The 27,731-nt window shown below is 32.3% G+C and overlaps 1 long non-coding RNA gene across 1 annotated transcript; it reads right to left on the bottom strand.

Annotated features, from left to right (window-relative positions):
- Nucleotides 1-3,278: 3,278 nt before the first annotated feature.
- Nucleotides 3,279-23,113, bottom strand: LOC119632352. The gene is made up of 3 exons (XR_005246774.1): nucleotides 22,999-23,113; nucleotides 22,734-22,895; nucleotides 3,279-3,635 (listed from the first exon to the last, which is right to left on the bottom strand). It is a non-coding gene; the product is annotated as an uncharacterized LOC119632352 (long non-coding RNA).
- Between the last annotated feature and the right edge of the window lie 4,618 nt (nucleotides 23,114-27,731).

Here is a 27,731-nt window from a genome sequence, read left to right as displayed (position 1 = left end):
ATTTTTCATTCACTTCTGTTCAAGTAGTAAAAGGACAAAAACTTGTTGCTTATTGTTGAAAAGTTGGAAAGAAAAAACACTAAGCGGTATTTAGCGGCATTAAAATATAAGTTTGTTTATATTTTCGTGTTTCTGGCTGTTTTTATTTATTTTATTTTTTTTCTTTTAAATTTTATTTTAATCTATCATATTTTAAGTGTTTATTTTTTATTTATTTTTTTTTTTCTTTCTTTAAATTATTTCTTTATGTTTTATGTTTTTGTTATTACATTTATATATGTCATCAAAATAAAATCTATAAACTGATATTATATAAAAAAATCGAGAATACACAGCGCAACACGTTGTTGACACAAAGACCGCCTAACAAAGACTAATATCACAAGCGTACACGCGACGTGCTTCATCAACATGCAACGCTCACTCAGCAAATACTATTTTACTGTATTTTCTGTTTGGCGTAGTAGTACACTCGCATATGCATGAGTGTATACGTCTGTGTGAACGCAAATTTTGTTATGTTATGCTTTTCGTTTTTCTTTCCGTAACTGGCGCTTGCTTTTAATAACGACGACGATGATAACCATCATTATAACAATGATGATGATGATGATGATGACGATAATTATGATGATGATGATGATGATAATGATGATGATGATAAAGCTGGCGAGGGCATTGATATACTAATGATGATGTTCTAAATTGAAATATCACATAACCCAGTGTGTTGACATATAAAAAAGCAAAACGAAAAAAAAAAAAAACAAAAAACAATTACAAAAAGAAAACAAACAACAAAACTCTCATACAGGCCATTTGACAAACTTCTATGACCCCAGAAAATATATAAAAATTTATGTATAAACGAAAAAGAGAAAGAGGCAAATCAAGTCATAGAAATTAACCAAGAGAGATAGAGAGAGAGGGAGAGAGAGAGAGAAAGAGAGAAAAAAAAGAGAGAGAGAGAAAGAGAGAGAAATTCATGTAATATAGGTAAACTTTTAAACAAACTTACAAGTTTAAAAAAGAAAAAATTAAAGAGCGAGTGATGATGGGGTGGATGAGAGGAAAAGAGAGAAAGTAAGATAGAGAGGAAGAGCATTTGTTTGCCAAATAACTGTTTCCGTTTCCCATGCGTTTTCAGCTTTTAAGGAAACTTAGTTATCGCTTTGGCTGCCATCAGAGTATAAGTCAACAAATCAGTTTCGTTAGCTGAGTCTGAGAGGTTCGCTTGTTTCATTTCACCGACATTCCTTCCACAAATATCTCTCTTTTTCTGTACCAATATATGTCTGTCTGTCTAGCTGTCCGTCTGACTGTATGTCTGTCTCATACTTTCGCTCTCTCGTTCTCTCTCTCTCTCTCTCTCTCTCTCTCTCTCTCTCTCTCTTCCTCTCTCTCTCTCTCTCTCTCTCTGTCTCTCTTACAATCTCACTCTTTCCCTCTCTTCGTCGGTCTCTGGGCCTATTTCTTCTGGCGTTTTCTCTCAGATTAAAAAATGCTCGCAATTTTTCCAAAGCGTTTGCGCTCTCGCTCTGTACTCTAAAAGACTTCAGTTCTATCGGCCTACATATATATGCATATAGGTGTGCGTGTGTGGTTGTGTGTATGGAGTTGTGTGGTTTATTTCGGCGTTAATTTTCATTTTCCTTTTACCTTTCTTCCCTTTTTTTCTTTTTTTTGTCTTTTTAAAGAGTTGTTTACACTATAACTTCCCTTTCCTATACGTAATATAAACGCATACACGCGTTGCATGCACGCAACTGTTTGAGTTTGAGTATATTATGCATGTTTTGTTTTTTACACTTGTTGGTTCTTTGCCAGTTTTATGCTCAACTATAAAATGCAGTGTCTACCGTTTGCTATATTCCAGCGGGTGTTGACGCATTCTCAGTCTGTTACACCGTTTGCGATATCCGAGAGCACGCATGCACTGGTATCATCATAAATTTCTTATATATATATATATATATATATATTTATATATATTCTTGATCGGCATGAGGTTCGCAATTAATTCAATTACCGCTGCTGACTTGTGCGTTGCTTTAACTGTTCGTCGCTCTGCCCATCTCTACATAATTCGAATTTTTTAAATCGGAGAAAAGTAATTATTATCTGCCTATAGTTGTATATGCTTAAAATAGCTTGAAAATTGTATATTACTTTCAAAATCGACATGCAATCGATCCATTCCGAGCCGTTCAGTTTGCAGATTAGAGAAACGAGCCTATGAATACGAACCTAATTAATAGGAAAATCTTATCATAATATATGTCCTTTTATCATATTTATCGAAAATCCGGCAGTGAGACCTCTACGCCTTAATTGAAACAAAAGAAAAAATAAATAACCAAAGACAATTTAATATATAACTTTAAGCAATGACGTTTTAGTTAAAACTACTGATTGGGTAACCGGGTCCGATATGATAGGTATTGAAAATTCGTTTTAAAACGAACATTTTCACTTATATCCGCTTGTTAGCACTAAACTTGTGCCGTAGTTGTCTTTGATTTTTCCGTTTTTTGTTTGCTTATATTTCACATTTTAAATATGCCCTCATTTCCTTTTTTATGATATTTCTTTCCCCTGCAATATATATATATATATATATATATATATATATGTATAAATAAATACAAATATATATATTTATATATATATACTTACATATATGAATACATATGCACGTATGTATATGCGGATTCGTTGTGTGTGTGTGTGTGTGTGTGTGTTTCAATTGCATAAAAAGTGTATATTGCCTTTATTTTTGCCTGAGCATTTTATTATGTTGCACACAACTGATACGCGTTTCATAGCTTCCTTACACAATACCACTAAGCCATTGATTCGTTATTTTTTATGACTTTCTATTTGCAAATTTACACAGGCACAGGCACAGGCACAGGCATACGCTTACCATATCCATACCTATGCTATTTATGCATATATTTCTATGTTACGGGAGGATTTGCAACAGGTTCCCATTACTTAAGCTTTTTCCCTTTTTTTCACTCTTTCTTTTTTGTTTTTTGTTTCTTTTTTTTTGCTTTTTTTGTTGTTCCTTTATATTTTATTTATTTGTTAGCTTCGTTCATTCTCTCGCTTTGATATTGTTCTTCTGCAGCTTTTTATTGTCGTCTGTGTTTATTTGAGTGTGTGCTGTTATTTTGTTGTTACATATGTATGCCTGGATGCTGTAGTTTATGTAACTCTGGTTTTTGTTGTTTATTTATTTATTTTTATTTATTTATTTTTTTATTTATTTTTTTTTTTTTGTATCTTTTTCTTTCGTTTTTCATTCAAGTGCTTACATTACGTTTTTCTGCTATTTTTACTCGATATTTGTTTGTCTCTCGTTGCGTTTGTTACTTTTTTCGTTTTGTTTTTCTCGCATCCATCTTTTGTTTACTGCGTCAAGTGTGTTTGTCTGTCTGCTATATTACATTGAGTTGTGTCTGCCTGTATACATATTGTTTTCATGTTTTTTGTGTTTTTCACGTTTTTTTTTTTTTTTCTTTTTTCTTTTACATAACCATAGAAAGAAAATTTACATTTACTTTACATCAAAGGATTTTCTCTTTTATGCAGTTATAAACACACATAGACGTAGCTCTTAACACTGTTTTCTGTAAGACAATAAAAAAAAAAAAAAAAAATTAAAAATTAAAAAAAAAAAAAATAAAAATTTAAAAAAAATTTAAAAAAATTTCTAATCCTTCTCCTATCTTCACTGATGTGACAAATAACAAGAATGAGTAGGTGTATCGAATTTTTCATTTCTTTGGTAACTTACACTTCTATCCATCAATAAATATCGTACTACTAACTACACGTACTAACTCACACTTAGTTATGCAATCTGCTTATGCTTATATAGATGGAAAAGTTAGTTACTCGAAAGCAATTTGATAAAGTCATGAAATATTTATTTAATTGAATCAAGCAGATCACCAAATGGTAGCATCTTCTTCAATATTTGCAACCCGCAGCGAGAGACAATATAAAGGAGCATACAAAGGTTAAGTGCTTTTAAAAAGAAATTCCGTACTGCGAAGGTCTCTAATTTCTGCACGTTACCCCAACACCTAAGTAATTAAAACAAGACTTTTCATATAAGTATTTGATTCTAGTACAATATCGTATGTAAGCAAAATATTTCAGAACACTATAACTGGCGAGATAGCGAGCGATAAAATCAACTAAATAAATTATATATAATATCATAATCCGCTTAACACGGTTTGATTTACTACCCAGCGACATGAATACATTTTTCGCTTTACACATAACTCTCTATCCCGATAAGTATATAAAACATGAAAACAGTTATATATAATATGAGACAGCTCTCTAGTTTGCCTATGAATAAGCATAACATTATTTGTACGGGATGTCTGAAGTTGTGTTCCTTATGGCTTCGATATCTGGCAATTGTATGTATTCGCAATAACAGCACATAAAGAAACTCAAAAATGCCTTTCCTAACAAGGTATATCGCGAGCTTTGTGTCGCATAACGAGCATTCACCGAAAGCAGTTTTCTTTGCTCGGAAGATACAGCCAATCCTGACTAGAGAAGAGAAATGAATCTTCTTTCTGAATCTCATAGGAGAATTTATCCATAGATACCATTCGCATCGACTGCGAAAGTGGATTGCTTCGACAGGAAAGCGTAAAAGCTTTCTGCGTTTAATGAGACCTAAAACCTGTGGTTTGCTATTAGCCGTTCAAGTGTGATGCAGCGGTTCATACCAAACGCTACCAACAATAACGAATCGATGACAATTTTTCGCTGTTTAAAAAACGAATGAAGTAACGAAAAAGGAACCACAGAACACGGCAACGCCGATGCCCTATTACGTTGGAAGCACTCATTTAGGAATTCGTGGTCCATGCGGCTTACTGAGTCCATCAAAAATTTTGGGAGATAGTCAGACAAGCGGACGTAGTTAGATCGATTCGGCTATGTAGACCGATCCAGAATGTATGCTCTTTAGCGGACCCCTAAGGGCTTCTTCTATACGTACTAGCCGATCTAATCATAAAAAGAATTCTGATATGCAGACTATAATAGGAGAGATAATGGATGTTAATAATAACTCGATAGTCATTTTCGAATATCGAAACTCACTTCTTATTGCCAACAATTTTCAATTTTATATATCGCTTCCATAGTCTTTCTATTGCGAGCTTTTAGAAAAATGTGATTTCCGATAGATAAATTGAAACTAGACATAGAAAAATGCATACGAGAAGAAGCGCATAAGAAGAGATCGTGAACAGGATGAATGCATAAGCGAGTCTTCCATAAAAGATACCTCAGTTAACTGGACCAAGTATGCAGTTAAAAGAGTTTAATTTCGAAAAGAATCTTTCAAATTAACGAATACTTTAGAGAATTTCGGAGACTGTTTGAAACGCTCTCATTATTTTTCGGATGATAAAGTTTTGTGTAGAAAAAACTCTTTCTTTTTTTTTTTTTTTATTAATAAGTATTTTCACTATCTCGAATAAAAAAAAAATCACCGGAATCTATACGTTTGACAGCTCAAGACATAATTACTTTTTTAAAACCATTGTCCAGGTCATTACTTTACGTTTACAATTTTTCATTATTCATTTTCATTAAATTAGGTTAGGTAGGGAGCAGAAATAGCTCGGTATTCTTGAGTTAAGGTAGATAGACATGATGAGAGAACTTCCAAGATAACTTGATGTCATTATGTCAGTACGGATGTATCTTAATCAACATGGCTGGCTACTCTTCTTCTGAGATCTGCTTAAGGGGCACCTGTCATGCTATCAGAGGCCAGTTTGTTTTGTAGTATGAGGACAATAGCATAAGTTTTGATTAAGCGAAGCTTGCCTAGAATTAAAAATCAACTGAATTTGACTCGTTATTAGCATGGAGATCGTAAGCTTATCAGCAATCAGAGGCCGCTATTTCAAACTAAAATATTAAGTAAAAGTTGTTTAGGATAATTGCTGTGAAGTATGTAAGTGAGATTCATTTTTAAAGAGCATATCGCGTTCGCCTTGATCTCCCTCCCTATAGTAAGCTACATGTTATTCTTTTCTATTTGTCGACTTGTTTATTTTTAGTTTTATTTGATTTCTATTTTCCCTTCAGAGCTTCGCTTTATATTTATTTATTTATTTTTTTTTTTTTTGTCCTTCGCCTTCTCTCCCTTAACTTTTTTTTATTTTTATTTATTTATTTATTATTATTATTACTTTTTTTCTTTTTTTTTTTTTTTCTGTCTTTATATCCTAACTCAGATTAGTCTTTCATATAAAATGAGATTTGTTGCATGTAATTTTATCTGGTCATAAAATTTCTTTACATTGGTGTACATTTATTTTGCTACATTTCTAAGGATTTGTTGTTCCAGATTTGTTGTATGTTGTATTTCCTCTTCTTTTTTTCCTTTTCATGAAGAGTAGTGGCGCATAAGGCATTCACAAAGAGCCAGATTGCATTTATGCCGTAATTAGTATCTTTTTTAGTTTTTTCGTCGTCACATTTGAATAGCAGTACACCAACTACCGAAATAATTCAAGCTTGATTTTTGAGTAGTCCGAAGGAGTTAAGTTTAGATTTTTCTAATTTTTACTTTCGCGCGCCCGTAGGCGTACGACAATTATAATTTTCAGTTTTTTTTCCTTTTCCCAAGAAGGGGGTAATCGGTCGTATGCGAATATCTCAGAAATGTCTAAAAGCACGCCTTGATTCTCCTCGGTTTATCTATAGTTTTCTTTTTCAAACCGAATGAAAAAAATTTCAATTTTCTCTGTTTTGCGGCAAAGCCGGCAAACAATAGCTTGGCTACCTTCCCCGAGAATTTTACAAGCTAGGCGTAATGAATTCAACTTAAAATGGTGAGAAGTGGCATAAACGCTTATATTATATTTACACTTTAGTTTCAATAGAATTTTTTAAATTAATTTATTATCAGCCGAGCAGTAATTAGTAAAATTATTCATCTGCACCTCATTAAGATTTTGCTGTCAAATGGAATGATACTATTCATGCAAACCGTTATTATCTTTATTCCTCAGCTATTATCCAATTACCGTGACTAGACTAGACTAGTTATCCTAGCTATTTAAAAAGTTTTTCATTAACTAAGAGTAAGAAACTTTTGAAGGCTGCCCGATTACCTCGATCATATGGTCGCCTGTATTGAAAACTTTACCGAACGCGATCATTGAGTTGTTAGTCGGCTACACAGTCCGCCAATTTAGGGACCAATTAGGGATGGACATGCTTGAATCGGTTTAAAAAAATCTTTCTTAATTGATTGGTTCAATAAAAATGGGGTTTACCCCGAGTACTTCCGAGTGTTGTATACCTACCTACAAATTCAATATATCAAAATTGTCAGAGGTGTGTAACCGACAGAAGTTTACATATAAGTAACGAAAACTTTTCAGGGTATTGAAGCGTTCAGGATCGTTCGAATAACAATAGCAAATTTGACAATATATTATCACCTCAGCGAAACATCAGGTCATTATAGAATCAGTAATCTCAAGTTACTTTTGGTTCTAGATTAAAGAGCTCTTTTTCTTTTCTTTTTTTTTTAGTTCCTTACCATCCTCGCGTTGCATTTTCATTTTGTATATTGCGGCTGTTGCCCAGCAATATTTCTTCCTGCCACATTTTAGATTGACACAGTAACCATAGCGAAGTCGCTCTGGGCGTATTGTTGTTATGCTTGCTTGCTCTTGCTGCTATGTATTACCTCGCCACAGTTACCTGCCACTTTCGTGTGTTGTTAATGCTACGGGTAATGTTGTTCATGGTGGTCATGATGGTGTTGATGATGATAGCGTTGCAGTTGCATTGTTTTATTGCTGTTATTTTGGATTCTGCTACCATAACTTTAAACCTTCATATGCACTTTAAATATTACCACAACTATGGCATCGTCGAAGTTAACAGAATCTAAAAACAAGCAACAACTTAACAAAAAAAAAAAAAAAAATAAAAAAATAAAAAAAAATTATTTTTATTTTTTTTATTGGCTTCCCCTTATTTTTCCCCATCACACCGGTTTTCTTCACCACCATCCATTTTAATAAGTATTATTGTGGATATTATGAGGAAAAAAAATTTCATAAACTTCAGGAGAAACTGTGGGAAACTGCTATGCGATTATTATACATTTTGAAGCGTCGATAATGGTTATCATCACATCATCATTAACTGTCATAACATTTGCTTCGGGATAAAGGAGATGTATACACCTATCGGTTTCTCGTCTTAAACACTCGCGTTGACATATAATTTTATGATCCAAACTGAACAAAAAGTAAGTTGAAAAGTATAGATGAGCATTAATAATTCAAAAAAAAAAAAAAACATCTTCTTTCGCTTCGTATGAATAAGAGAATCTTATTTGAAACGCGAATTATTTGCTTCTTATACCCATCACCGAAGTAGAACTAAATTTTCGGTTCGAACATTGAATAAGTTCTCGCTCTGCTTTCATAACTAGTACGATAAGGTTATAAATAAAATTCTGATTTTGCTGCCTGAAGTGAAGTGTATAGAACGCAGCTGTGTAAAGCAAAAACAAAATCTTTAGCGGAAATACCGCTATTGTTGCTTAATTCGAAGGATAATTCTGCTACGCGGTTAAAGGTGATGAACTAAGGATGCATTATGACATACGAAGCCCATGCAAAGCATGCGAACAGTTCGCATAAATAGAAAGTAAAATATGCACGAGGGCCGCCGTCCACCATTAGCTGGGTACAGTGATACGGTTTATTCCAATTAAATTCCAATTGAACTATCGTAACTACACAACACATTTACTGCGACGGCAACTGATGGCATCAGGACGAAAAAGAGGTGTATAATGTAATTCAATTCATGACAGCATGAATTTTCACACCCGCTTATAGGAAACCTCTCTTCGCAACCATTACCAGCACTAGCCAGGAATGTGCTTCGTTCTTATCAGCAGATAAGACCAATTCTGCCTACAATTATTGCATTGGTTTTATTATTGCATGTACCACTAGGGCTTCTATTTTTACGACGATTACTAAAAAATCGATCTCTTGGGTAGATTGTCTCGATAGACGGACTAGCTGTTCCTTTCACCTAGAATTCCTATTCCGCCCAAGCGATAGGAGACGTGATGTTTAGTGGCAGACAATAAAATGAATAAAATATCTCATGCGATTTTTTTTATTTTTTTTTTTTATTTAAAACATATTGCTAGTATGCATTGAAATGATGTCTGGCTGTCCGTCTTATAATCTAGCCAGCCTTAAACTTACACACACACACACACACACACACACACACATTATCAGTTTTGTCTATAATATGATATGAAATATAATAACTTAGGCTATTAATCCATCTCTACAAAATCGTTCAGTCACAAGTGCGCAATCTTTTAATCGAACGGCTAAAGCTTACTAGGTCGAGTGGGAACCCTTTGACACTAGTGCTACGTATATCAAACTCTTTGGCTGATCGTTTATTTATTTTCCAGTCAGCTCGGCTCGGGAATGCGTTGCCACTACTTTGAGATCCTTTCATAATTGTTTCAAGGTCTTCAAGAGAAAATGGGCTTATTATTGAACTCTTAAACCGGCTTGGAACTGCCAGTTGACGTGATAAAGCAAGGTGATTGTTTAACGCGTCTTTAGTTCTTGCCATGCGTATGATTTCCGCTAATGTAGCTATGTATTGGGCTATGGCTATATAGTTGCGAATTTGAATAAATAAGTAAATCAGTAAAACAATAATTGTTTGCAAGGCCTAGAAATAGGTATCGCACATAACATAAGGAATTTTTTTTTTTTTTTTTTTTTGAACAAAATTAATTATTCTTAATTCTCTCTCGGTCTGTTGAAATCCCGCTACAATGTCAAACTTTTGCCTCGAAGAACATTCTGGGTTCCAAAATTTTTCTCAATCTTCCTCAAAAAAAAAAAAAAAAACCGTTTTAAAGTCTCGCCCACAATGATAAAAAACCTAATAATTCTCATATTGTGGTCGAAAACTTGTGAGCCTTTTAGGTACATTTTAAAATCTTTTCGCAATAACTTAGTTATGCAAAATCTTCAGGTGAACCAAAAGGATAATCGCTACAAAAGAGGGAATAGAAACATACAAAAGAAACCGACTTTGTTGTTATATAATAAATTTTAAATGTTAAAAAATGTCATTGCAAAAACTCCTCTTATGTTAGTTACATTAGCTTGCTCCCATCTGATAAAAGTGGCACCGAATGGACTAAACTTAAGTGGCGTGATAGACATCCAAGTTCCAAATGATAAGGATAAGCCTACGAATGAAGTACTTTTCACAAAAAAAATGTCGTCTTTAAGTGCTTGGAAATTCCTTCGTACTTAATGAGTCTCTGCCGGGCAACCGAACCTATGTTAGGACCGGTACGCAGCGTGTTCAGTTGCTGAGTTTAATTGTCAATTGTGCAATTTTTGCGAGCAGACCGCATGCATCCATTTATCTATTCTAAGGCAATGCAAGCTTCAAAGTTGATTTATTGAAATATTACAAAGGCAGTTGAGGTTGTTAAGGATAGAATGGAGTTGGAGTGTAGTTTAGCTCGTTAATGTTTTCGATCTATATGGTATATATTTCGATTTTTCAGCTTTTCAGTTTATTTGCATTTATTTTGTTTATTTAAATTTTTTTTTTTTTTTGAAATTTTTTTGTTATTCATTATAAAAATACAGTTTTATTTGTGCAGGTAATAGAGTAAACGGAGTGCATTTTTTTTAAATAATTCCTCATCAGTTGTGTGTGGTATTATAATATTAACAACATATCACGTATTTTTAATACATTTAATATTCATGTATTAACAGAAATATAAATATTTATATATTTAATAAACACATATGTTTGCTATGATCCATGTGCTTGTATATCATAATAACAATAATAATAATAATAAGAATAATAATAATAATAATAATAATATCAAAATATATTAAATAATATAAATTAAGGATTTTACGAGTTTTAGTTATGACAACATTTCTCTGTCATTGGTCACAGCTATAATGTATGTATGCCATAATATATGTACGATATGTACATACATATCAATGCGTGTTTCAATGAACGTATATAAGCGTGCATGAGAATATATATGTGTAAACATATTTATGTATATATGTATGTATATATATATATATATATATGTATGTATGTATGGATATATGTATGCATATTTATTTGCTGACATAGTTAGTTAGTACGACTTTTTTCGCTATTTGTTATCAAAATACGTGTAGAACATATCGCATTAATTTGAAATTATGAACAAATCTACATATATAGATGTGTATAGATGTGAGCATTCTTATATTTCTACACGTACATCACATAATAAATACATGACATTTACAGGCAACTAATGAAAGTCTTACTTAAATTGTTAAATAACAAAAAGAATTTGTTATAATTTGTCATGTTACGTCATAAGTTAGATGACTGGGCGTGCGATAATAATTTTTTCGATTTCGACCATTCGCGTCGCAACGGTCGCATATACCAACTGAGAAGTGAGAAATAATGCTACCGTTGACTTGGCTTGGCTCTATCGTATACAGCTACATATATATTGCGTTCATTGTTAGTAGTGCTAACGATATTTCTCGATGTTTCTTAGTTTTAGTTTTGGGCTTTTGTGTTAATGTGCCTGTCAATGCTCGTTTTTCATCTTTTGTTGTTTAAATCTGCTTCTCAGCGGCTATTTCAGATTAATGTCAAAATGAAAGGATTTTTCATACCGTACAATATCTATAAAAACTGCTTCTGTTTTTTTTTTTTTTTTTTTCTTTACTATACCCCTGTTAGTCTGCATAAATATTATACGTACTTTTTATGCGCACAATTCGTTGAGACGCTTCGTTTTTTTGTACAGTTGACTCTGAATGTGTGCTCGTTTCAGTTAAAGGAAAAGTGTGCTTAGTGTGTGTGAATTGTATAGATTTTCGCTGTTTACATTTCCATTTTCTACTGATGTTGTTTATACATTGAAGTAAAAATCCAGTTGCTTATCATATAACGCACTAAAGCGTAGTTCTCTATTGAATTAATACATATAGCATCTATCTGCACGTTTATTTATGTATATATATATATATATTGAAATAATCCCCTTTTTTTCCATGTGTAATATAAACCGAGTCCCTGATTTTTGTTTTGCATTTTTTATGTATTTATAAAGTTCTTACTTAAAGGCAGGATTTGTTTATTTGTTTGTACCTTGAACACAAATAACCGGTATTAGCTTTAATTGGCATAGTTTTGCATAATATGCCTATGGCCCTCGTAATCCAAATACGAATGGGTGTGTTTTATTTGCATTACCCTTTTAAATTTAATAAACTTTTCATTAAGAAGGTTTTAAAAAAAATAAATAAATCAAAATATTGAATATATATATATATATAGAATGATGATCAATATACCGTGAATATCTTCTCTATATAGAGGAAATAATTAATCCTTTTCATATGTGAAATTTATTATACAATTTCTCAATTTTCTACAAGTAATTGTAAGAATTTATAGCAAACTTGGCGAAAATCTTCATTTTTCCTTTTGGGGTATAAATGAAAAAGCAAACAAGAAAAGAAGAAAGTATCCCATGCATCTTCCGCCAACTTGAAATGACGTCTGCCTCTAAGGTAATAATGATATTAAACAACATATGGAACGTAATGAGAATTTTATGCAAAAGCAAATGTTTAAATAAACGCATATATATATATATATATATATAACACATGAGAAACTTTTACACATACACTTGAAACCATTGAACCATTGAACAAGACGCCATGAACGTGAGCGCCGGTGTAAGTTATGACAGCAAGGACGTATTAAGTCGCCTTAAGCCCCAATCATATCTACATGTACAGAACGTTTTGGATCTGCTCAGGCGAAATATTAGCTTGGCGGCTGTTATAAATTACAAGTTCTTCAATTTTTTTCGAGGTTCATCGGATGCTTTGCAATTAGTTATAGATAAATATAAATTCTCTCGCTCTCGCTCTCGCTCTCTCTTTTGTACACTTCGAAACCTTTTCTCTGGACTGTTTTAAATTTTTATTTATTTATTTTTTTTCTTGTTATAAAAACAAATTTATACATTACCTATAATTTCAAGGTTTAGCAGACAAGTAGACATGACTCAGATGGTTTCGATATATATGGGGGCTTTCTACTTTAGAATCATTTGTAAAATACGCTAGCAGTTGAGTTTGGTATAATAGTCTTATCCAAAAGAACATGCGAAGGATCTTCTGAAACTGGACTCTCGATATCCTCTATATACCTTGCAGGAAGGGTACATAAAGTTTGTGCAACGTCTGTTCCGCCAATCTGTCCATCCGGCAATTCGAGGTGTTCGACTAATAGGTCTCAACTTACGTAATACACATATTTTAACCAAACAATTGGTGCTGTGGCATACGACCTAAAGCGGCAAAGTCAATTCTGAAACTGGCTTTTCTCGATAAAAAGTCTTGGAACAACTAATCGAAATTGTTCGTCCGCATATAAAACGATTGTGGAAAATTCGAATGGAATGGGACCAAATTTTGGACCCCCTGCCATGTAAACGATTTTCCAAAAAGAAAACTTTATATGGTAGCAAAGAATAATTTTTAACATTTTTCAAGATAATGACTTAATGTATAAATTTATCGCGTCAAGTTTGGATTATGTAGATCTATTTTTAGAATATCTCCACCTTATAAAGTTTCGAATAAAAGGTAAGCTTTATATGGTAACAAGACTCAATTTTTGATATTTTATCGTTAATAGATAGATAGAAAGTGTTAATAGAAGTAATAGAAAGTATTGCATTATATAAAGTGAAGTGAAGCATTATTACTCCTCGGTCGTACCTGTCAATGTGTTCATTTTTTTTCTCTTATACTTCTTAGTTGCTAAGAAGTCTCTCATCAAAAAAGAGGGCTTTCAATGTGTTTTCGTATATTGACAGGGCGAAAGTAAAATATGTTATTACGGCAAACAAGTAGACAGCTTCTTGCGTCCTTTAATACAGGAGCTTACTTAACTGCTTTGCCGGCTTGAGCTTACAAGGGAAAAGTATCGTACGGACACATTCAACTTATAACTGTATGTGTGCTTTGATGATGGGGCATCTGCTCGGTATTCAGACAGATGTACATTTATGACGTGAGCTTTGAAAGCAAATATCAAAGAAAGAAAACTTTACTACTATGCCTGATCAATGCAACAAACGAATATTGAACTTCCTTAAGCGGTACAAACACATGAAACTTTTTTGCGAATTGTCATTTCCCTCACTTGTTTAATATCCAATACTCAAGTAATAAAAAAATTTACCTGCACACGAGCTCTATTTTTATTGCTCTACTCGCTGTCGCTCTCACTCCCCATATTTATTATATAAATTCCCCCACCCCTTTTTTTTTATGAGGAAACGTTGATCAGACTTTATCGGATAAGTCAACATAACATTTCGTAACATCGTAATGCAAACGAAACGACTAAAGTCTATTTGATTCAGTAACTAAGGCGTACAATTTTATTTAATCCGTATGCACGACGCTTTCCCATACTTATTTATCTTATTTAACTTAATTAAATTATCCTTTTTTTTTTTTTTTGTAAAGTTACGATATTTTTCATTTTTCATTTTCATTTTCCTTTTTTTTTTTTTGTTTTTTTTTTTTTGTTTTTCTGTTTTCCGTTTTCGCAATTAAAACAAACGGACTTTGTTACGAAAACATTAAACAAAACTTTAGAGCATTGAAAAGTTTCTACTTTTAAATACGTACTAATTACTTAACACTAGAGAGACGCGTTCAACGTCAGCAATAATAGTAACAACGTCAACAAACAACAAAAAGAACAACAACTCTGCTAAATCACTAATTGCCACATACAATATTCATTTTACATATATATACATACATACATATATATATATATATATATATATACGATGGCATGAAAATGCTACAAAACAAAAGATATTCTAATGTAAAAAACAAAAAATGACACAAATAAGAAATCCATGTACGCTTTCGAAAAATTCGTGGTTTGCTGCATAGTTAATCAAATCAAAATGCGCAGTATTTGAAATGCGGGAAACATGTTTGCACCTTTTTAATATTCCAGCGAAAATGTTTGTGTCAATACCTGTTACGGATTATGGCTTAAACTTTCTCTTCGGCTATTAGCAGATTACATTTTTTCTTATACAAAGGGTAACTAAGAGCATAAGGTTTGCATGAAATATATTCTTCGGATGAAACTATGCACCCCAGATAACTCAAAATGAATACATTCATGAATACATTCAGTAAAAAAGGCGAAATGAACAATCGAGAACCGACAAGTCTGTCGCTCGTGCCCGAAAACACGATGACACTGGTAAAACTCTATTTCCATAAGTTTGATTTCACCTTGCGATCCCTGCATGTGAGCTCAAAATTATCAAAAGAGAAAGAAAAAAAAAAATTCAATTTCTTTTTTTCCAGAACATAGCCTCGAAACTGCAAGCCCCTCAGTTTGATTGTTGATATTGAAGTGCTTTAATTTCTACTGAATAGTGTCTCTATAACAATTCATTTAAATGCATTTAAACCAAGGTAAGCGCTGCCGCACAATTACCGCATATATCCTTAGAGGGTTTATTAAGTAGGGGCTTTTCCCATTGCAAGAAAAATAAAACCGCGTATAACAATAGCAATGCGATTTGTTTTCCTTCTTCCAAGTATCGATTCATGGCCTCTTTATCTACACATAGGTTTTCATTTAAATGACTGCTCCTGGATTGCTCTGACGATTCTATTCTTAAGCATCTATTTGGGGTCACTTGTCTGGATAAATTACTATCTGTTCCATCAATAACAGAAACAATGTTGATTTCCAAGTAAGGAGGTGTTTGCGACTTGCTCCACACACGCCAATGGCTGAACGAAGAAGGTTGTTCTTGGTGGTCAGTTAACATAAAGATTTCTTTAATATGCATTTCCGCCAAACTAGATTTTCCCCGCGATTTTCTACACCTTCCCTTGATGAAATGACATGTCGTCCTTATAATATTTCTCATCTCAATTCATGCCCAATGAAATCCGTGGTCATATTTTTATAGAATATGCATTTGTAAGCATTTGTTGTCTGCTGAGTACTTCTTTCAATTGGAGTGAACTTGGAATTTTTGTATATATACGATATACGATGAGATGTATACTACAAGATTGCTTCACTTTGCCTACCTAAACTCACATACAAGCTTAAGTTGTGCAAGAAAAGATGTTGCGTTAACACTATACGTAACGGTTTTTTATGGCAATATTGCTTTGTAGCTATCAACCTGAAAGAGCAAGAATTGTAACTAAATAAATAATTTCGACTTTGCGTTTTATTATCAAGAATTTGATAATTTTTTTACAGTCGGGCCGAACCATAAACGCATTTGCAGCACTGTTTACAGAAAGACTAGTCTTTTTGTCAGCGTGTTCGCAATACTCCGAAAGAAGCTTCAAAGCCTCTATCAAGTATATATATGGTTGACCAGCATCCAACTATGAAACATACATTCGTTTGTCTGTCCACCTATCAATGCAATCAATACTTGGGCGCGAAAATAAAGCTATCAGGACGAAATTTATTTGAAACATTAAATAGTCTCGTAGGCAGATTGTTTGTAGCAATGGGCAAAATCGGTCTACGGGTACGACTACAATGTCACGAAAACTGAAAACAATTCTAGAGAAGAAGGACTTTTGCTCATTTTTCACAAAACACGGCACATAAAACTACTAAAGTTTCTGTGTATGTGTTCTACGGACAGGTCTATAGTACATAGGCAAAACAGCTATACATCTATCGGTCAATCGATCAGTCCGTTTCCATCATGTCTGCAGTAAGCAGTCTTCTGACCGCAAAAACGAAGACATCTGCTTCAAATTTGGCAAAGTGATTTGAAATTCTTACACGGGGGGTCGGATCGAAAGTAAGCGAAAGAGCTGATTCACGTCTACGGCAATTTTAAAAGTGGCGTTAATGATAAAGAAGAAAGGAAATGATGAATCATAAAAGGCTTAAATTTTCAGCCGCAACACCATGCAACAAACGTAACTGAATCAACTTAAATTCGGGAACATGCGAAAGGTGTCATTGTGTTATGGCAATACAGGATGCGTGGTCTTCAGCACAAAAGTAAGTGTAACTCTATTTTGTGGTGAGTAAGGAGACGAGATAAGGCGTGACAATGTAAATCAGAACTCGAGAATTTATCGGAAAAAAAAAAATGCTGAGGAGATATACTTAGTATTTAGTCTTTCAACCAAGAACATAGATAGTAGTAAAAATTTGCAATATTAAGTGGAGAACATAATCAAACATTCGTTAACAGCTCGCTCATTGTGACGGCCATTTAAGATATGCTAAACACTTGACTATGCGACAAACAGTTTTACGATGAAAATAGCGAGAACTCGTACATGGCGAAGAGTTCTAATATAATAACCTATGGATTCGAAATATTTAACACTAAATTGAGCTAACCTTGAACTAACTTTCGTCTCAGAATATTAAAATGACAAACATGTGCATGTATAGGTTCACTTTTCATGAGAGGCCTGATAGAAGAGCAAACTTCAAAAGCGAATCGTCGCGATTTAAATTTAGCAAAATTAAGCCCTTGTCCAAGAAGCTAATATTCTGCATCTGTTCTAGTAGTAAAGTACCGTAGATTAGGCTTTATTGTGATATTCCGACTTGTACTCTACTTCTCCTATCAATTTATGCTTTGAAATTAAGTGGACGGTGTGGAAGATGACCGTACAGCGTTTAATACTAAATATTGTACTTTTTTCACCTTAGAGCGTTCACCTGGAAGGGGATTGAGAAAATGGTCCGATCCCATTCAAATTTTGCAGATTCATAAAAAGTCATCGTAAATTTTTTTTTTTTTTTTTTCTTTAGTAAAAAACGTTTACTTCAAAACGTTATACAGACTCTGCGTGAGACGTAGTCGTGAAGATAGCCAAATGCAGGCAGCCGGATTGACAAGCGTGGGACGAGCATGCCGATAGACCTAAGTCGATTCAGAAAATGATTCTGCATCGATGCGTATGATCCGTGTTGTTTACGCATTCACACAGACCTAATATAAATGTTGTAGGGTAAGCAGGTGGCAGATTGTAAAAGGAATTACAAGGAGTAGAAAAGTTGATGACAAATATCTGTCTTTTCCTATTTTAAGATCATGAAGTGTTTCCTTATTTTCGTAATGATCATATAAGAACTTAATAATCGTGATAATTAAAACAGACTTAGTAGTCTCTATGTACTTGTTAAATATTCATAAGGCAATTACTTTTTCTTCGTTTTGTTAGTTTTAACACTGACAGGCAATATCTGGTTTTGTTCGGTTCTTGTTGTAGCTTTCTACGAATTAATTTGTTGCACCTGTTCGTAACAACCAAACAAAGACATTACGCATACGAATAAACACTTTATTAGAAAGGTCGATAATACCTAAGCAAATAGTTTTGTAAGCTAAGTTAGGGAATAGTGTGCTATTATCAAGTGTTAATGCATTAATAAATTAATAGCAACAAACTGAAAGTCACCCTTAACTCGGTTGCATATTAAAATCGACACGGATACACACACATGCACACACACACACACACACACACACACAAATACACAAACATAAACCGTCTTAGAAACACTTGGGGAATGTCATAAAACCCTAAAGACATACATTTTCTTTCTTTCACTAAAGAGCATTAATAATTCTCTCTACTTGAAATTTACCGGGGAGTAGTAATGTTGAGAAGGACACATACATTTTATCTAAAACAAATATTAATGTATTATTAGATCTTATTCAGAACTATCACATCCTTTTGACTATCTTTCTCTTTTTCATTCTGCCTCTCTCTCCCTCTCTCTCTCTCACTCTTTATTTATCTATCTATCTATCTACCTATCTATCTACCTATCTATCTATTTATTTATGTCACTTTCTCTGTCAATAGAAAATGTTTACACACTCAAATATATATATACATATATATATGCTCTCACTAATATATATTACATATATAATGCATGAACACGTTTATAAATTAACATCACCAAATTACAAGGCGTTGTGCTTTGTCTTTAGCCCATACTTAATTATAAACCTTTAAAATTTACGTTCAGTGAAACTATTTTATTGCTTTTTACACATTGTAGTTATGATGCTGACATTAATGTTTGAGCATAATCTTAACAAATAAAAATCGATTGTTTGTTTACATGTGCGTGTGTGTGTGTGTGTGTATATATATATATATATATACTATTTGTCAGATGGATACAAAGCACGAATGTAATTAAATTGATTTTAAAGACAAATATTTATGTTTATTCTGTACGCACTCCGTAATGCTTTTAATATATATTTTTGGACATTGGAGAGAAACTAACTAACTAACTTAGCCTAGTCGCAGTCGAGTCAATATCCAACGTTTTTTTTTTTTTTTTTTTTTTTTTTTCTTGACCTAACACTAGTCTCATATATATATATATATATATATATGCATATGTATATATATAACGCATATATATAAAACGTATATATATAAAAATGTACACATATAGAAAACGTACATACAGTGTGATGTCATGAATAAAAAAATTAAAAGAAAAACATTGGATATTGACTTCGCAATCTATTTATCTAAACACACATATACTTATATATACATATATATAAATTTCCGCATCTTAAATACCGACAATTGTGAGGAATATTTGGAAAGAAAATTATTTGCTAAGTTATCTTCTAAATCTGTAATTATCTTTTAGCATTTTAGGTCAATTAATATCAATTCGACTGTTTCATTCCAAATAGTAATCCTTCAATTACATACAACATTACAAAATAATTTCGTCGTATACGACGAATTTAGCGCAACGAGTCCTAATAGTGTTAGTAGTGGCAAGGGTAAGAGAGCGATGAAGTGATTTACCGACAAAAGCAACAGTAGCAAGGGTAGTAGCAAGAATAGCTTAAAGACACTAAAGGTGTACGTACGAAACGTAATTATGTTCTGCTCTCAAAGCCTCAAGTTCAACTAAGCGCGGTTATCCGCGAAGATTAACACCCTATTGAATAAGCTAAACGTTATACCGTTTCTTATATGTTACACTGGGTGTACGTAACAATTTTGTGTTGAGCTCACGTTACGAGCATGCTGTTGCATTAAAATTCCTATAAATTCGTAGTTGTGCGTGAACATCTCCATGCTTACGTTTGCATTGCACATTTGCATATTTATCCACCATATGTTATTCTAATTGCCTTAAAACTATTTCTTGAATAGGTTGAAGCAATTTCAGATCTGTGATGCTATTCCGATGTGTGCTTATTTAATTTTTTCTCCAATCAGCGTTCCGCCCTTTTTGAAATATTTTGCGAACACTGCTAAAAACAGTTTCAACCGAACTAATTTTACGATCACCACTCATACGGTGTGAAATGAAAAGAAAAAAATTATATGAAGGAAGTTAGCGAAATTTTATTATAATATATATCGCGAGGAAAGTAAATGCGAAATATTGTTTCGGCTTAATAAATGAATATGCACAATTCGTGTGGAATCGAACGAATTTCGAAATTCTTCAGATGTAATAGCTTCTGTACAAAATAAATATTTATACTATAATTAACATGTTCTCGTTATTAATAATTTATGCTGAAAATTGATCCTAAGAGTTAACTTAATTACATTTGCACCACATCGGTTCACTTTTGGGACACATTCTTGTCAAAATATTAACCCTTCAAATGGCAACAAGGTATTATCCAGCTGAGTCTTCAATGATGACGGTAAATCTAATGTAAGTATGTATGACAGCGAGGTGTTCTAAAACAAAAGTTGACTTACATTCGATTTAAAAATTTTTTTTTTTTTTATATTGGCGCACGTTGACCCAAAATATCTTGACAATATCAGTCATTTCGTATTTTTTTTTTTTTTTTTTTTTTTTTTTGTTTTTGGCAAATATAAAAAGTTAGACGTGTTTTAGTGTGTTTGGCGATTTTTTGCTTTTGACAAGTGCAAAAAGAGCTGGCACAAGTATATTATAAGGGGAATTGTAAGAGGGAATTGAAGGGGACATATTAACAGTAATAAATAATTGAATAATTTTCTGCAAAAATAAATAAACACCTCTTTTTTGAGGACGCGTCGCATAAATTTATTGTAATAGGTTTAGACTGCGTGCCATGTATTCGAGTAGAACCCTTCCCCATATATATGAAAGTTCTCATAAAATGGAAATATTTGTATGACAATAAAGAAAAAGTTTGCGATATTATTTGAGAAAGATTGTGTGTGTGTATGAGAGAGAGAGAGAGAGAGAGAGAGAGTGGGAGAGAGAGGGAGAGAGAGAGAGAAAATAGAGTATTCGGGGAACTGGTTAGAAGCAATTAATGGCCTAAATTGGTCCTCTAAAATCTTTTAATTTGTTTTCCCCTTAGATTTGAAATGCGTTTATGAAAAAGTAATAAAAAAATTACATGCGATAAATATTATGATACATGATCTGCATAAGGCGAAACTATCTCACTTTATTTTGCGTGCTCTCTCTTAAATGTATTAAGAGCAAAGTTCATAGTATTTACTATGGTAAATAGATTTTAAAATGAAATTATTTTAAAATGAAATTATTATATCATTGCCGCTATTATTGTTTTCGCCGTTGTTGCTATTATTGTTATATTTTAAACAAACAACTCCCACGTTAGTAATTAGCAACAGGTGCTTAATTAAAATAACATCTCATGCAGAAGAAGAAACGTGTATTGTATGCAGTATTTATAAATTTTTAAGGCATGAACTTGAATGGAAGTATGTATGAGTGTAACTACCGCAAAGCGTATAAAATTTTGGTTCGTTTTTCTCCTACGTGTTTATATAATTGCTAAACAAAATATCTAAGATGAAAAAAAAATTTTAAATAATAATAATGAAATAGAGTTAGGCCGCACAATTTGCTGAGAAAGAACGCTTGAATTACCATAAGCTACTTGCATGTATTTCGTATTTATGTGTACGAGTGTGTTTGCATATGTGTGTGTATCTGCAGTTGGCTTTATAGAAAAAAAATAAGAAATAAAAAAATAAATAAATTGCATTTAATGCTTTAACAGCAACAGGAACAGTAACCGTCGCAAGTAAATTTAACAATGAATTGCATTATTTATGAGGGGAAAAAGAGTTTTTATTAATCTTTACTTTGTGTGACATATATACAAACACGTGCGCGCACACACATAAACGCATTAAAACATATTTTATAAAGTAAAATAAATGTTTTCGCGCGTTGGTTTGTGTGTTGTCGAATCATATATATATATATGTATATGTATACATATATATATATATGTATATGTATACATATATATATATATATATATATATAAAAGCATACTTGTGCACACACTCTTGTAAATTAATGCGGATGAAGGTAATTGTCTAACCTAGAAAAATGCTTTCACTTCCCTGTATGCATTCATTTATGGCAGCATTAAAATAAGCTTTCACATTCACCTATCTACCTATACATATAAACGGGTACGGGTACATATATAAATACCCTATGCCCTAAAAGGGCATGCAATTAATGTGTAGCTAGTGCTACTCAGTTACCTTTGAATGTGTACGGATAGTTAGCTTTCCCTTCTTGCGTACATATCCCGTAAGCAAATTAATATAACGTTTGCATGGTGAAAAAGAATAAATAATTTGTTTTCGTATTCTTGTTGTTTCTGTTGTTGTTTTTATTTCGGTCTGCCTCCAGAACAGAAACCCCTTTCATGTAAAGATACAAAATACAAAAAAAAAAAAAATTAATATAAATAAAAAAAAAAAAAAAAATAAATAAAAAAAAGTCCTTACTTCTATATATACTTACTTACTGTACATAGGAGAAAAACAACTGCCGGTAACATCTCGACGCGCGTACATGTAAAAGAAAACCTAAAAAAACCAACGAGTATACTTTATCCCATATATATACACTATACTTTTAAGTCATTTTATGCTTTCCACACAGTGCATTCATTTATTATTCTTTCGTACTTCATTCAGTTGGTTGGTTGTTCGCCTGGTTATTTGCTTGGTTGACGACTGAATGAGTATATACGCATTAAATAACTTAATGGTATACAAAAATTAATTTAGCTTCTTGACTGCAAAAAAAAAAAAAAAAAAAAAAAAAAAAAAAAAAAGAGCATAAGAACGCTATAGGAAAGGAGGAAAGGACGAAAGGCAACAAAACATCCGAAATGAGCGGAAGTAGTAGACAAGGCATGTAAAAGTATCGTTTCGCCTGGCTGTCGTAGATTCATGTACTCTGTTACCTTGATAGGTCAGCTTTTATTACGCATTTTATAGATTAACTTGTGTGCAAAAGTGGACAAAATTAAGAATACAAAGAAAAAATACAAAAAAAAAAAAAATTAATAAAAAAAGGAAAAAGTATATAAATAAATAAATAAATAAATAAAAAAAAAAAAATAATATGCATTTTTTCATGGCTAGAATAACAATTTATAATCGCTTATAATGAAGAAAAATAACCTGAAAGGATTGCTGCTGATATTTTGTTGTTTCATTTTCTTTTGCTATTCGATAACATTTATCATTTGCGTTGACCTGCATAGTTACGATTTAATGTGCGCTCATGCGTTTATTTGTCTCGCTACGTACGTATTTTGTCCATTAAACATTTAAACAAACATAAAATTGTTTTTAATAATAGCCAACGATATAATATTAAAACGTCATAAGATTGCAGAAAGGAGATTAATAAATGTCAACTTGACAATAAGCGGTTTATTGATATTTTGCTTTCTTTATGGCTCTCGCAATCCCAAAAATAGTAAATACCTACAAATGAACGATGAGCGATGCAAAAGCACTTAAGCGCCGATTGTTCACATCAACGATCATAAATGTAACAAATGTAAATATGTTTTTCAAGAGCGCAGACTGAAGTATGGACGGAAAAATTGATGCTGGTTTCACTCTTACGCTGATTTATATGTGAAATTTCATTCATTCATTCCATTACTCATTACAGGTGATATGCGACTTTAAAAGCCAACACATTCAAAGATGATCATATAAACTATTATGTATACGATTTGCGTAAAACATATTCCGAGCATTCGACCAGTGATTTTCGAAATGAATATCAGAGCTTTTAAGTTTAGTTAGGGCCTACTGCAGTCCTTTAGCGACCTTATTGAGGAGTAGTAGAGCGAATATTCGCTAATGCTAATGCGATTTACCTGACACTCCTACGAGTAATGCAATATAATGATTTGTTGTTTGGTGTCCTTGACATATTCAGTTATCGAAATTAAAAATAATTTTCAAAATTATAAATGTAAAATTTGGACATTTTTTTTTTTTTTTTTTTTTTGTTTTAACCTTAACCTATATTCATACTTTTATAACAAATTATCTCACGATGTAACTAGTTATGGATAAACATGATACACAGGTTATACGTATTTTGATTTCGAGTTATTTAAAAAAATTTCACTGGGATTTTTTAAAATTTTTTTAAAAGCACCGCCCATACCTTAAATGAGACTAGAGAAGCAACGAGAAAGCTCAAATTTCATATTCTATAATATTAGATGGGCGTGGTTGATAATTTATATTTTTGTAGAATATGCAACTAAATTTTTACTGTTCATAAATCTTGGAAAGCAGAGGTTAGTTAAGTTTATCATTGCATGGTAGGGTTGTACTTTGATCGATTTAGCCCGATTCAGAGGCTATCGATTTACAGGAATGCAAGCGATATTATCTTCGTTCAACGTAAAAATGGAAACTTTCGTGTACTACACACACACTGTATATTATATTCTCGTTTATCAGGATTTATTCCTTTTCTTTTTTTATTTTTTTATGTCTATTGTAGTATTATGACTGTCGTAGTATGACTATCGTTTAATTGAATGTTAAGAGCAATTGCATCAGTTCTTCAAAGTTTTCGTAAAAAGACCACAAAAACTGTTGAAATTAAGCGCTAATCCCTTAGTAATATTGTGCATGATTATGTTATGATTATGGATTTATCTATAGGTCAATCTTTCATATATATATATGATTATTTATCTATAGTTGAGTCCTTAAGAATATTAAATTCGATGCATGGATACATATGATGGCCTACATATGATGGTATAAAAAAAGCTTTCGTTCTCTTTATATAATGATAACGTGGTAGCGGTTGAGAATATTTCATATTTTAATTTGGTCCTATGTACAAAGTAGGAATTTAGATTTTAGATCTATATTCATTTATTTATTTATTTATTTATTTATTTTTTTTTTTTTTGATGGATTTTAGCGACCATAACGTTAGATAAAGGGACACTAGACAGATGGACATAGTTAAGTAGTTTCAGAATATTATTCTTTATAGAAGGATCTGAATTCTGAAAATTACAAACCACCGTTTTTTTTTTTTTCTTTGCACCTGTAATCGCTAGTTAATCGAAGGTATGTTACAAGCTCAAATACTATAGTAGAACAAGCCTGACTTAATACGGTGCATCACCTTCTCTAATTTTATCAAGCAATCGCGCAAATTTCTGCAAATTGAACGCAAAAATATATGTAGAGGGGCCGGTAGACCGGTATTGAAATCGATTCAAAATGAATGAGAATCGATTCTAATTCTATCTTTGTGGTTTTTGATGCACTGCCCGAAAGACGGGGAAATAAATCTCAATTCAAATTTAAGCCGACAGTTCTTGACTTTTGCAAAATGCTACCACCGGAATTCGGGTAACTTACGATAATTAATAGTAACATATACATATGTAAATGGTGGAGCAATAATTTGTTTAAAGAAAACACGGAACTGAATCATTTTTGCAGCAAATCAGTAGTGTTTTCTGGGAAAAGATAATAATAAAAAATTGCTTCCCTTACGAAGTGCAGTGATATGTTTAATAACAACAACACAATAAATGGAATCAATTCTATTGAAAATGTTACGCAAGTTATGCTTTTATTTACATAATAAACTAGAAAGTCATTGATGAGGAATCCAACCGTGAAGCTTAACTAATGATGATTATCAGAAAGGTTTTTCCATTTCCGAACACAACAGCATATATATGAAGAGTCATCTCACGGTACACTGGCTCATATCTAACTACAACGCGTACGAGTATAAAAGTCTTAAGCAAATTGAAATGCAAATTTTGGTTAGATGTAGACTTCACAGAGTCACCCTTTTGCAGCCCTTTTATATATACTGAAATAGTTTTTTTTTTCATTTTTAAAAAACTCTTACACTTAATCAATAGCTAGCTATTAACTTGGAAAGTAATTGCAGATCAATTAGCATAGGAACAAGTGAACTTCAAAAGTCAACATTCAAATATTGAGTCAACTATCTATTATAGAATTAGGCTTGAGCTTTCTAGTTATTAGAGGCATTCTTAATACGGTTTAATACAGATTTGTTATCAGATAACAATTTCAGCTAACTTGTTCAGATAATATATTCGATGGAAGAGATTATCAATGTCAAATTTTCTTATCCGATCTAATATATACATTTTGCTTTTTGATTGCGTAGGATAAATAAAAGTTATAATAGTGTTGAAGAGAAAAGAAAGACTTTCCACTTGATCTAAGAAATAAAGTCATAAAAAGTAAACAACGCGTGTCTATGCTGCTCTTGAATGTACAATGTTTGTTGAAAACAACCCATTACGAATTACTGTCAAACGATACGACACAGCTCATATATAAAAAACATTAAACAGATATATGAGTTGCAAGCAATGAAATTGTAAACTAAATACTATAGATTAGGGGTTGAAAGGACCGCTAGAGACGGAAAACTCACTGGCTTTTGTTAGATAATTAGAGGATATTTACAGTAGAAAACGGAGAACAGAGAAATATATGTATTTATCTATATATGTATATATAGTTATAAGACAAAATAGATTTTCACTGTAAACACATAAAATTCACAAATATCAGATTATATATATATATATGTACATATATATATTTATTTATTTTTGAATGCATATTATGAATATATACGTACGTACGTATACATATATACATATATATAAAAATAAATATATTCATACATATTTGTATATGATATGAAATATTCTTTATAAACTTTGAGATGAATATATGATGATGGTATATGTGCGCTTATAAACTTAATAACGAACATTAACTGGCATGTCGCTGTTTAGCCGGAAGCCGGATATTATTGTTGTATTTCACTCTCTGGCATGTGCCCCACGTTTGTCATTTGTTTGAGCTGTCATCCTTATTGTTGTCAATGGAACGAGTATATACGCACGCACACACACACAGACATACACACACACACACACACACACAGACACATGAATGCGTTTGTTGTATTGTGATCTCGTCCACACGCTCCACTGAGTGTTTTTGACATTTGTCATCAAGGCGCCATTAAAAGCTCAAGGATTTTATGCTTTCCTGCTAAAATCCGCATTGTGCCCTTAACATTTATTCATTTTTTCATTTTTTCATTTTTTTTTCTTTTTTTTTCCGTTTAGCTCTAACCGAGTTTTGAGAATTTTTTGCATTAAATATTATATAACAGAAATCGCT

Source organism: Glossina fuscipes, unplaced genomic scaffold, assembly GCF_014805625.2.
Source record: "Glossina fuscipes isolate IAEA_lab_2018 unplaced genomic scaffold, Yale_Gfus_2 1, whole genome shotgun sequence".
In the NCBI taxonomy this organism is placed as follows: domain Eukaryota; kingdom Metazoa; phylum Arthropoda; class Insecta; order Diptera; family Glossinidae; genus Glossina; species Glossina fuscipes.
Note: the sequence above shows the minus strand (reverse complement) of the source record. Positions and strands in the feature narration are given on the sequence as shown.